The sequence below is a fragment of the Hylaeus volcanicus genome, chromosome 2, assembly GCF_026283585.1.
Source record: "Hylaeus volcanicus isolate JK05 chromosome 2, UHH_iyHylVolc1.0_haploid, whole genome shotgun sequence".
NCBI classification, from domain to species: Eukaryota; Metazoa; Arthropoda; class Insecta; order Hymenoptera; family Colletidae; genus Hylaeus; species Hylaeus volcanicus.
Window position 1 is genome coordinate 7,340,545 of NC_071977.1, and position 12,019 is coordinate 7,352,563.

At 50.1% G+C, this 12,019-nt stretch overlaps 1 protein-coding gene across 4 annotated transcripts in view; it reads left to right on the forward strand.

Moving 5' to 3' along the window:
* Positions 1-12,019, forward strand: part of LOC128872459 (homeotic protein antennapedia) — a 301,598-nt gene that overhangs the window by 211,489 nt on the left and 78,090 nt on the right. Inside the window, exon 1 of one of the 4 annotated variants that reach the window (XM_054115159.1) lies at positions 9,096-9,114. The exons of the other annotated variants lie outside the window; for them this stretch is intronic. The gene's annotated coding sequence lies outside the window, so the exon portion shown is untranslated. Of the gene's footprint in view, positions 1-9,095; positions 9,115-12,019 lie in introns of those variants that run through there. 4 annotated transcript variants of the gene reach the window in all.

The following is a 12,019-nucleotide window of genomic DNA, read 5'->3' on the forward strand; positions in this document are numbered from 1 at the left end:
TCGCCGGCTGGGAAGAGCGCGTGTGTCTTCCCGTAGAAAGAGTATCGATGGGCGACCAATGGGCACCCACGAAGTCAGTTCGTGCATCCTCGTAGCCCGACGGACCGCATTCTTCCCCGTGACTTTGGGCATTGTTCCTGCTAAAGTTCCCTTCGTTTCCCTTTCCTCTCTTCTCTCTCGGTCTCTCCTCGTCGCACGGAGTCTCCTGTAAGGCCCATCTCACCCCACGTTCGTTCGCCGTCCGGCTAACCGGAGGACCGCTTATAACAAGCCCGGACAGAGCGGACGGAGTTTTTGCCCCGACGCCTTCCTTTTTTTCTTCCCTTTCGTTCCTTTTTTTCCTGCCCTTTTTGGCCTGCCTAGCACAGCCGAAAAACGCCAACGGTTGATTTACGGCCGCAACGATGACCGACTGTTGTCCTCATTCGCTTATGACTACGGGCTCGACCGACCTTGGAAGGACCGGGCCTCCCCGAAAAAAGTCTTTCGAGATTTGATTATCTTCCATCGCGATAAGTTTACCTGACCCCCGGTGCAGCGAAATAATTATCCCGGGGATTTCGTTCCCCTCGCCCGTATCTTATCTCGCCACGGACTCGTTCATTTCTTCGATTACCGATGCCCACTCGACCAGACTGATTTACTCCGACGAACCTGACGCCTCCGCGCGTCGATTGCTGGTCGACCGATAATTCACTTTGGGAATCGTTTGGTAGAAGGTTCCTTGGACTTTTCCGTTCACACACTTTCGACAACGTTATCATTCACAAAGCACTTTAGAACATAGCGCCGATAACGGATCCAAGACTTTTGGATTGTCGATGCGCGCACCCATTTAAACCTTCATACTCTGCACTGGTTTCGCCAAGGTTCATGCGTCATCGCTCTCGTGTTTGTTCGGACATCTTGAATTTTATGACTAACGCTGGCAACACCATCTGGCGCTACAGATTCGAGATACCCACAAAGCGCACGTGTAAAGTAATAGAACACTTTTCGTATATCGAGTCAACAAATCAGAGGTGTATAGAGGGTGTATCCCAACACTGCTATATCCTCTCAGTCTCATTGATGAAAAAGATCTTCATACAAACAGCACAATCGATTCCAAAGAATCTAAAGGACACTGTTGCCTTTGCAAACGAGTTCCTTGACTTCAAATTCGGTTCAGAAGACTCGAGACTTACGGTATTTTTTTCCTTGCCCGGGCTTCTTTTGCCTTTTTGCGCGGGACAAAAGTGCCAAGTGCAAATTTATGGTTTTACAGCGTGCTGCGGTTCGTCGCTGCGGCTGTTTGACCTTCGAAGGCATGGTCACCCGGAGGATTCCGAGGGTGGCCCTTTTTAGGCCTCGCTTATCTGCCAGTTGCCAACGCCAGGACGTATTCGTCCTTGCGCTAGCTAGCGATCGACGGGTGGGTTTTTTACGGCCAAGTCAGTCCTTTGGTACTTTTTGCGCGTTTACCTGGAGGCAATAAACTCGACTTCCTTCTTGACTCGAGGTCTCTTCATTCAACGCGCTAAAATCCTCGGTGAGTTTAGCCCAAGAATGTTTACTGCCTCTTCCGAAAGACTTTCGAAATTTATTGTGCGGGTAGGTGACGAATTTGCCCCGCGTTTTAGGACGGGACTGTCGTAATTCTCTATCGAAGTCGGCAACTGAAATATTACCGTCATCATTATTTTATTGCATTTCCTTTTGGCCGGCGCAAGGGTCGTGGGATTAGGCTTTGTTAAAGAATTAATCCAGTTTACTCCAAAATTTTATTCACTTGACCGTAGTCGTGCTACAACTCCAAAAACAAGTGCTTCAGGACCGACGTTTGTTAATTTCAAAACGCAGAATACATCTGTGAACTTTCTAACAGGAATCCGGACTCGCGTTGTATACGAAAAGTGTTTACTTACACATTTCTCGATGGCATCCGGCTTACACGTGTTGCCGAGATTTGCAGCGAAAATTAACCCTTTGCTTTGGAACGACGAGTCTAACTCAGCGTGAGTTCCTTATGTTAAAACAAACAACGGTGAGCCTCACTTGTTAGAAAGTATAATGTATCTGCAAACTAAGTAGCCCGTACTTTCCGTTGGTACATACGCACCGAGTAAAAACAATTCTTCTGGATTAGACAGAAATACACCACAATGGCGAGGGTTCGTTCGTACAGTGTACATTTTCTACGGATTAGGCACACTAGTCGTTAACTTTGGAGGTTGTGCGATCACGGATCAAGGATCGTCGAGTGGCAACCTTTGACGGGTGTTATCAAAGGTCACGGGAACGCACGAAACGGTAAAACGAAGCACGAGAGCCACCAGCTCGCTTATCAACCGGATAAAGATCGTAAAGTATCCGTAAGCGGAATATTGCCAGCCACTTATCGGCATACGAATCATTAACGTCGCGAGAGCCCCATGAATATACATTATTTTCGCGTCTACGCGGCCAGCGAGCGAGTTGTCGGCTTGCACGCGCGACTCGACCGTGTTCGACGCGAGTGTTTCTGCTCGACCGGTCGGCCGGCGCGCGCGTGCACACACAACGCTCTCGCAATTAGTCGCAAAAGTTCGTGCTTCGCCTAATAATGGATTTCCTCACGAAGAACAAATTGGTGGAACGATATATCTTTCTGGCGCCCTGGCGAACGTCTGTATTCTTACACGCGAACTGGCTCGGATATTTAATTTGCGTGCACACGAACGCAAACCCAGCGCCCGTGGGATCTGCCGCTCGCGATTTCCATGCAAACAAGAAAAAAAAAAAAACCACGCGGTCGAACGGAGTTGCATTTAATTACTTCCCGAGCAATGCGTCGATACGCGCGCGGATTTCGCGGAATTTTTAATCGACGATCGATTTCTGCCGATTCACGAGCCTGCCGCCACCTATCTTTGTGCCGCGCGACTCAATCTGGATCGTTACTTGCCCGATGGAGATCAACGATCGAGATCAACCGCGCCGTCGTATTCCTTTTTCGGCTTATTGATGTCTCTTTATCGAAGCTGACGCCGCGCGTGTTCTTCCTCGGGCACGTCCATTCTCGGATCGCTGCATCTCCGTGTTTAAATCTTCCTTTAAATTAATCCGTGTTATTGTTTTGATACAACAGCGTAAAAACATGTAGACTTGTTGAAATAATAGCGATCAACGATTAATTCAACTTGGAGTGGCGCTGTACGTTCAGCCACCGTCGGATCACGCGACTCGCATCGTGCGTCCGTTGGCACGAGTGTCCTCTGTGCACGCGTCTGTCGTCGAAGACGCAAAAATCTCAGAAATATAGGAAGTCGTCTCCTGATTAGCCAATTTATAGCGGTCGGAGGCAGACGCGTAAATTAGCGGCATTATGAGCTCGAGCGGGAAAAGTGGACAGGAGTGGAGATCAAAAGCGCGCTGGAAAGGGCGAGCGTGGACTCGATGAAATTTTCACGGGTCAGTTTTCGTTGGAGTCCGCCGCAAATAGACGGCGCTCTTCTAGCCGGGAAAATCGACGACAGCGTAGAGAGAGCACCGGACGAAAGAACGACACAGAGGGAGCTGAGGAACGCGCGGTAGAAAGGAGCGCGAAGAGCGTACACGCGCCCGCGGATTAAAGAGTTATTTGAGTCTCGGAGGCGGCCATAACTCTCCCGGGCTATTCCCGTCCCGCGCTCGCTCGCCCACCGGAATATTTTAACGTCGGGGGTGGGTGGCTGGCTGGTTGGCGGGTCGACTGCGTTTGTGTGCACGGGATGGGTTCAGCTTGGAACACAGAACCTTGTTCGTAGGTGGACCAACACATGCGCTGAACCGCGCACACATCGGCACGTGGAGTAACGGGGAAAGGAGGGTTGGTGGGTGAGACGACAGGGTCCGCAACTCCACGCAGCTGACAGCTGTTTCCTCGGTGGGCCGACCGGTCGGCGGGGAGGATTCAGCCTAGTCGCGCCCCTTCTATAATGGCTCCCTTTTCTTCCTTCCCCTACCTACGCCAGCATGGCTGGCACGAAGTTTCTCTTTCTCCTAGGCTCGCTGTTACGTCACAACCACGCCGTCGTTTCGTCCCTCTCTATGGGTCCGTGTGACGTCAGCCCTCTACGTTTCGTCGGCACCGTGACGTAGCGAACGTGACGTCATCGCCGATACAGACCACTCGTCGATCGAACGCCGACCGCCAGGGGCACCACGATCGCCGCGCGAAACTGTTACGCCGATCTTGATACTCGATATCGCGCTCCGGTTACGCGGATCGCGATACGATGCCAGCGCAACGCGACGAGCTTGATGCATGGCCAGGGTCAACAGGGTCTTCATTCCTCGAGGTACCTGGATTTTCGAGCACCCCTCGCACTTTCCGTTTGCAACACTTGAGATCTCTATAATCTATGGAATAGGTCATCTGCATCCATCATGCGTTTTCGTAGTTCGAAAAGAAAAATGGCGCTTTTGTTCGTCCCACACTGAAAATCAAGTATATATTTAGGTATCTGTAAACGTCGATATCGATTGCAATGTCGAGCTCGGTATCCGTTGAAGAGGTGCGAACAGGTTTACGGAAAGGCGATAGTATGCGGCAGCGATACGGATGGCGGCGTAAGTACTTCTGGTCGTACAGTAGCGCTATCATCAGCGATAGGCAGCAATCGTAAAACGCTTGTTTTACGATGGTCTATCGTGGTGGGGAGAACCACCGGTAGAGAGGCAAGCGTCGAATGGGGCTCTCACGGTTTACGAGCGCATAACAGACGCGTTTATGGCCGTGATCACGTGGCCCCCGCATACCTATGGCTATATAACCGGGTCCCATAACCCACTGCGGAGTAAACAAATCGTAAAGCTCGGTTTCGGATTTACTGACCTGGCACAATATACGGAAAGCAATACGGAAAGCTAACCACTCGGCAATGATAACCAGTCCCCTACCACGCTTTCTACGATCGTGGGGAAGGGAGACTACCGCGAAGTGGCGTGCAATAGAGACATCGTACGAGGTGCGCAAGGAGAGGGTTATGGCTTCGCAATTGCGGCACGTGCGTAAACGATTCCACCGTATTCGTACGCGTACATTAAACGCAAGGTCGCGTATACACGGGACACTATCGCCGATTAATTACACGTTCGAGTAATTGAAAGATTGATTCCTTCGATGGTTCATTTGTTTTACGATAAATTCGTTGATGAATGTTTCAGGACACTTCCAACCGATGTTTATGCCTAATGGTAATTCCGATAATTAGGGGGTTACCTTGTAACAGTAAATCATTCGTTTTGCGCTTATCGTCCGTGTTGCCCCCAAGTAGAAATGCAGACAGTTGGGTAAATCGTAAAGTTTCTCTTGTAAATCTAAAAATTTGTCTCTCGACGATTTTCCACGCTCGCAATATCTTTCGATCAATGGACCATGATGCGCCCGCGCACACAATAGTTCGTCTTTCATGCGTTGTTTCGTTTGTTCTCACGAATGCCGCCAGATGTCGGCACTGCTTTATGAGTCTCGTAGTGGGCAACGGTTAACGCTTCGATCGTTTTATCTTCCATTTACTCTTCGCCTTTGCAATTGCCGTGACATAATACCCCCTATTTGCTCGGTGGAAGTTTTATGAAATATGCGAAATTTCATTGGCCCATAAATAAAGCGTATTATTTAGCATTACGTTGTTGTTTTTACGCGGATGTTTGCCAAGGCAATTGGCGCTCCCTCGGAAGTGTAAAATAAACAGCGCAAGCAGCATGGTGTTTAGCCTTAGATTACACATACTATTGTTTCGAAAAATTAATAACAATCGCGACAAATCAAGATAAACGGCAAACGAGTGAAAATAATTTATTTGTCGTGTATGCGTAGCGTTTATGCGGATGAAATGAATGGAAAAGCATCGATGCTTATAAAATTAATAGAGGTAATAAATTTGTGCGTGAATTTTATTATTATTTTTCGACGAAACCTTTTCGTGGCGTTACGATGATACCAAAGCCGTGTTTTGGCTGGCAAGGTATCCTTTTACTCGCGAGTACGGTTCGCTATAGCCATTTAACGATTCCCTCGAATTCCCGAGGAATTAGTAGCAAGAACGCAGAGAGCGCTACATCGTTGTAAAAGAAATTTGAACTCCTTCGAGCGAAGAGACGAGCAACTCTCTGCGTAGCCGTGCAGAGCCACCGAGGTGATTTATTCGAGTTAATTCCAATTCCATTGGAGCTGCGGGGGCAGTCGGGGAGGGCGGGAAGGGCGAGAGCGGGTGGGGTAGAGGGTGGATATTCTTATGCAATTTGCCAGAAAGGTTCAAGAACCCGGGAGATCCCGCAATTTATCTTGCCTTATGTTACGCCGAGCCAAGGCAACGGAAGATAGATGGCGTCACTGCTTCCAACCCCTCCTCTCTCGCTCTCTCACTCGGTTTCCTCGCCTCTCGGGTCACCCAAACCCCGTACAGACCCTTGCGACCACCCCTTCCCCCAGCCAATGAGGGACGACCGCGGTGGCCATCTTGGATGGAGAGTTATTGAACGAAAAAGATGAGTAAGAAACTTGTTATGGGGGTGCGTTCTCTCTGCGCCGTTGGGACTCGGCTGAGAGAGAGAGAGAGAGGGCGGTGGCGGCCGGTAGACGACGGGGACTGGAAGCTGAAGAAGGGTGGTTACGAGGGTTTGTTGGCGCTATATTGATCAATTGCTTTGCCGTGCTTTGCACTACTTTCGTCCTATAATGTACAATGCCCCGTGGTGGTGCCGCGATACCCACTGCGTGGTCGAGTGAGACTAATTATATAACGATCGTGTTCTTGGGAATTTCAGTACTTTCAGGCATTCAATCTTCCACGGTCGGCCGTCACTCGCGCTAAATTAATTTCATTCGCACCGCGACTCTACCGTTTCTTTCACCAGCGATTTATTGTTTGCGTTAAGTGTAACAACTGCACCTTTCTTTGCAATTCTTTCTTTTTTCGTTGATTCTCTTAGTTCCACGGATTCTTCTTCCTTCGATTCGGCTAAAGACCGCCCAAAAACATGGATCTGCGTACACTTGACCCTGCCCCTACCAAACCTCTACCAACTCTCTCGCGATGGAAAGTTGATAGCGTGAACTTTTACGGTCTGGAAATATCGAGCATCGATTGGTCGATGCGTGGAAAGAGCATCGACGCGCGGGTGGTCCTGCGATTGCATTTCACGAATGCCTGACGCGTCCCCGGTTTATGGACGCGTGTGCGCGAGCTGTCTAGCTGACTAAATTTCGCCTTGAGAATTTTAGAAGTCCCCTGGCGCGCAGCGCATGCACGATCGCCGAACGTGAGTTGTTTAACAATATCGCAATTAAGTTGACGAATTGTGACAGGCATTCGCAAGTAATAAACACAGCCCGATCGTTTCGGTTCGTGTTTCGCCACGCGTAGTCAGCGCGTTGTACGTCCAAACGTTTAGACAGGTCGGAAGGAAACCGAAAATTTCAATTTGTATGCAAATAGATTTGTTCGGAGGGGTACGCCGGTCCGCGGAAAACGTGGCTGGACCGCACCGTGTGCGCGCTGGTCGACCTGAAAGTTTAACAACCTCGGGAATTTGGTCGCGTACCTATTACTTATGCATTTTTCAGACTAATCGCCGTCCGTAGTTTACCATCGCGTCCATTTCGCGCAAAGTTGGAACTAGTCGGCCGCTGAATTCCACTTTCGTTTCATTAATTCAGCTAGGTTTCAAAAATTTACGCGACGCGCGATGAACTGTTTACCATCGCTTCCATAAAACCGTTCTCGGTTAGAGGCGTGTCTTTCCCCGTGATCCGTCCTCCACAAGAAACGCGAGAACCTGCGTTGCCAACCGTTGGAGTTCAAGTACGAGGTCGAGCAATTTTCGAGGTAAAGTCATCGGTTAATCATCGGTTACTTCAATGCCAGCTGCTCGAAGTAGGAAGCGGGAAATAATTACACTGTAAAAGCCCGGAGATTCCCGCCAAACTCTTGAATACTTCGATTTATCGAGGAAATGTAGCCAATACTTTTATCGACGAGGTTCCTCGATACGCTGCTAGATGGCAGCGATGCGGCAATCGTTCGACGCTCCATCTGTGTCGACTCGAGGGAACCCTGTGTCGCGCACCACGTGCGCGCGCCCCACCAGACGGCGTGAGCCGCTCGTCGACTTAGAGCGGGGATTCCCTGGGATGGTGTGCGCGTCGAGCTCACTTGCAAAAGGTAGTGGGGAACACCCATGGCATGCCTGCAACGGCGCAGAATCCCATCGATCATTCGTACCGTTTCCCCGTGTTTCACGCCGCCGTGTGTTGCACCGTGTAGAGAGAGGAGTCGACCACCGCTGCCCTCCCTCTTCAACCTCCACTCTGCCCCTGACACGTCCACCCATCTCACCCCACCCCCGCGCGAATTCCCCCTACCTATACGACGTGCTGAGTCCGTGACGGTTCGGCGGGCAATGCCGACCAACCATCACGAGGCCTTACCTTCCCTATTATATTTATGTGGCGGCTCGCGGTCGGGAAGGTTTATGCGGTGTCTCCAGTCTGTCTCGTGCCACTCTTTTTTTCCCTCGTCCTCTTCCTTTTCCTCCTTTCCACGCGTTCGACGTTCCGCGGTGCCATCAATGTTTATCGTTACACCGTTCCTCGCTGTCGATGAAATCGTTCCGCCTGTGTAATCGGTCTCCTCTCCAAATCCGATAACGTTACCCTGTGATACAACCAAATCGTGTGCACCGAATGTTATTCTCGATATCGTTGGAAAACTACTGGTGAAATTGGGGCCACGCTCCAAAATCTATGATCAGACGACACGGGAACGGAGCCTGTCGTTCACCGTTTGTGATTATCAGTCAAGTAGTCGGAGTCGATAGGCGAAACATTTTCGTCGGACGTTGATACGTTCGGAGGTCGGTGGTTTCCGAATTTCACGCGTAACACGTACGCGTCAGTGTGTGTCGTGGTAGACCTGATGGGATGTTAGGCGCATCGAAGTCAGCACCACGTGTACAGTGGACCCAGCAAGTGCGAGAGGGGTGCTGAACATTGACCAATGGGAATGCAAGGATGCTGGGCCGCGCTCCGGATACCGACGAAGATCACTTGTCCGAAACGTGACCTTACCTTGCGCGCATTTTGGCGGATTCATCTTCCTTCAACCGGTAACACTGAACACCACCTTGCTCAGAGCCCTCGAACGATCCGATTTTTCTAAATTTAAATTCCACCGAGCTTTCCAGGAGCTTTCTCTCCCTCGATTCTTCCATCTTGTCAGTGCAACGAACGCGCTTCAAATATATCCCCATCCCTCTAAAATGGATCATTTCGTGATCAAGATAGTCGCGCATGACGGCGATACGCTCAAGGGTAGGAAAATGTGGCACTTTGCGCGGGAAAAAAAAGATGGATGAACCCCCTCGTTTCGCGCGCGGAAGATGTAAGGAAAGATCGGAGCACGCGGACGCGGCTCGGAATATAGGTTAGAAAGTTGTTTGAAAAGCGACGGGGAAACTCCGTTCTCGTCCCATGATTCGTTGGGATACATTATCGTCGTAGGACTTTCGTAGACACGCGCGTACAGGTGCTCCCTGCACACGGGCGGCTGTAAGCACATGTACGCGAGCACGTAACGCAGAGGAGATCGTAAATCACTCACTTACCTATATATGCGCATATAATACGTACGCGTAACGTAACGGTATGTAATTTATTGTTTCAGGTAAGTGACGTTGCACCGCCCCAGGCCTCGCGGAGCACATGCGTGCATCTTCCTTTCCCGGCATAATGTAAGCAACCCACTGTATACCTATTACGACCGATGTCAGAGGCGGACGCTGGCTCCAGCCAAGGCTGGTTCAGGGAAACAATAAACGCTAGTCCGCGGCGCGGCTTCGCTGGAGCTGCCCGCGACCCGGTTCCTGTCTTTTTTACGAAATTTCACCGCGACGCCGAGAATTTATTGTCCGTCCCGGCACAATGAGTGCAGATTTTATCGAGGGGGATTCCGATACACGCGACAACGTTGCCCGCCACGCGGCTCTATCCGCGCCGATCGCCGTCGCGACGCGTCCCTTCTAGGGGGCCATTATTTGCGCGTCGCGGAAGTCGATCGTTCGCACGATAAAACAATTTTGACGCTCGTTGGCCTTGGCACAGTTCGCGCAGTTTATATTCGTGGTAACGATTTCAGTAAATCGAGTAAAAAAATCGGTCCATCAGGTTTCGCTAGATCTCGTTTAAGCCCAAGGGTATTGCGTATTAGTCGTTTCGGCGCCATGAAAGGGACTATTCGGAGGCAGATTCCTAATTTTTAAACCGTGGCGATGCATCCTCGACGGTCCCAGCAGTCCGGCACGGCAGCTGTCGATACGAAATCCGGTTTTATAGCGATTTCGATTACACCTCCTTCGATACTCCCGTGGCGATAAGCGGACCATAAAAGCGAGCACCTGTAATACAATATATTACCGTAATGGTGCGTGCCCGGCCGGAGTAAGATAAAGGACGCTGGGTACGGTCCTACAGGTGTAAACGGGCCTAAACGAGGTGCGGTTATTAGCGGACACCACGGGAGGGTGGGAGAACAAGAAAATAATAACCCAAAGATGGATGAAAGTGAAAGGACGTGGAACGAGGGAGAGCCGCGGTCGGAGGAAGAGGACGGAGGGCCAAAGGGAGAGCAAGAGAGAGGATCACGGGGGAGTGCTGAGAAATCCTCGTCAACGACGAAGCCGAGATAGGCCACACACCGGCGGCTTGTAAAACACGCGGCGAGATTAAATGCTTCATTAATGTGATTAAAGTAAAAAGCTGCTTGAGTAATGAACAGCGCTGAATCATCCGGCGGTCCTCCGGTCTCTGTCGCCCTGACGCTGTACCGGGGCAGCCAGTTAGCACTCGTGCCTTTTTGGGATTTCCTGTAAACGTCGCGATTCCTCAAATCGGTAGACTATACGCTTAACGAAATCAGGTTGTTCTCTAAAGAAATGTGTCTTGTCCTAAAATACCCGAAGTTAATTTCTTTCGATCTTTCATCGAAAGAAATTAACTTTGATAGCTAAATCTCTACTCGATCTTGAGCAGATTTTATTTAAGAAAGAATTTCTGCCCAAAAAATAAAAAGAAGCTGTACGAAAAATATTGGCTTTTAAGTAGCGAGAAGAAGAAGAAGGGCCGAAGATAAAAGGAGAAGGGTCGCATTGTTGTCCCCCCTGTCGTCGAAGTCTCCGAACGGCTGAAACAGATTTCGTAAATACTCGCTCGGTAATCCAGCTTGGTCAAATCGATTTCACATCCCGGAGAGGCTGGAGGTTCCTGGACCGCTTAGGCAAGGGTGAGGTGGTCGGACGCGGATACCGGAATTTTTTTAAGCCCTCAAAGAAGCGGCTATCCGTTGCACGAGAGAATAAAAGTCGCGGCGTTCACAATTGGTAATGCCGATAGAGCTGCCATCGTCTTGCCATACAAACGTCCTCCCGGCCTACATGCACCGGCCTTTCTTCGCTAAACACAACGACCGTTGTGCATTTCTTCGGCACGCGCATCAGAAATGTCCGCCGAGTGACTATAAGATACTTTGTTTCGATCGCGTTCCCCGCTGGAAACTGCTACGGGGTCTCGCCAGCCTTCTCCGTTCGGTGCGCTCATTGTTTCAGACATTTTTCCTTTCGCGTATCGCGGGTTACACGCGTTACCTTTCCCGAAGCGGATTTTTCTCTCGCGGCCTCTTGATCTCTCTTTCATTCCTGCCTTTTCGGGGAATCCTCCGTCATGCGGTTCGGTGCGCAGCCTTCTGGGATTGTTCCACGAGCGTGGGGTCGCCGAACGCAGGTTTCGGATTTATTAGACTGTATTTACTATCGACCTTGTCAGAGAAACGAATAAAATTAGCTGATGTTGCGATACGTGCGAACGTTGAACGTCGCTATTGGAACACGTCAGTTGCTTTATCATTTGTGAATGGTTTGTATACATTGCCGCAAGGGTCACGGGTTATCATCATGAGTCGTTTGTCACGAAGACGGAATTTTTATTATTTATTCTGGTCATTAGTTAACCATGTCAGCG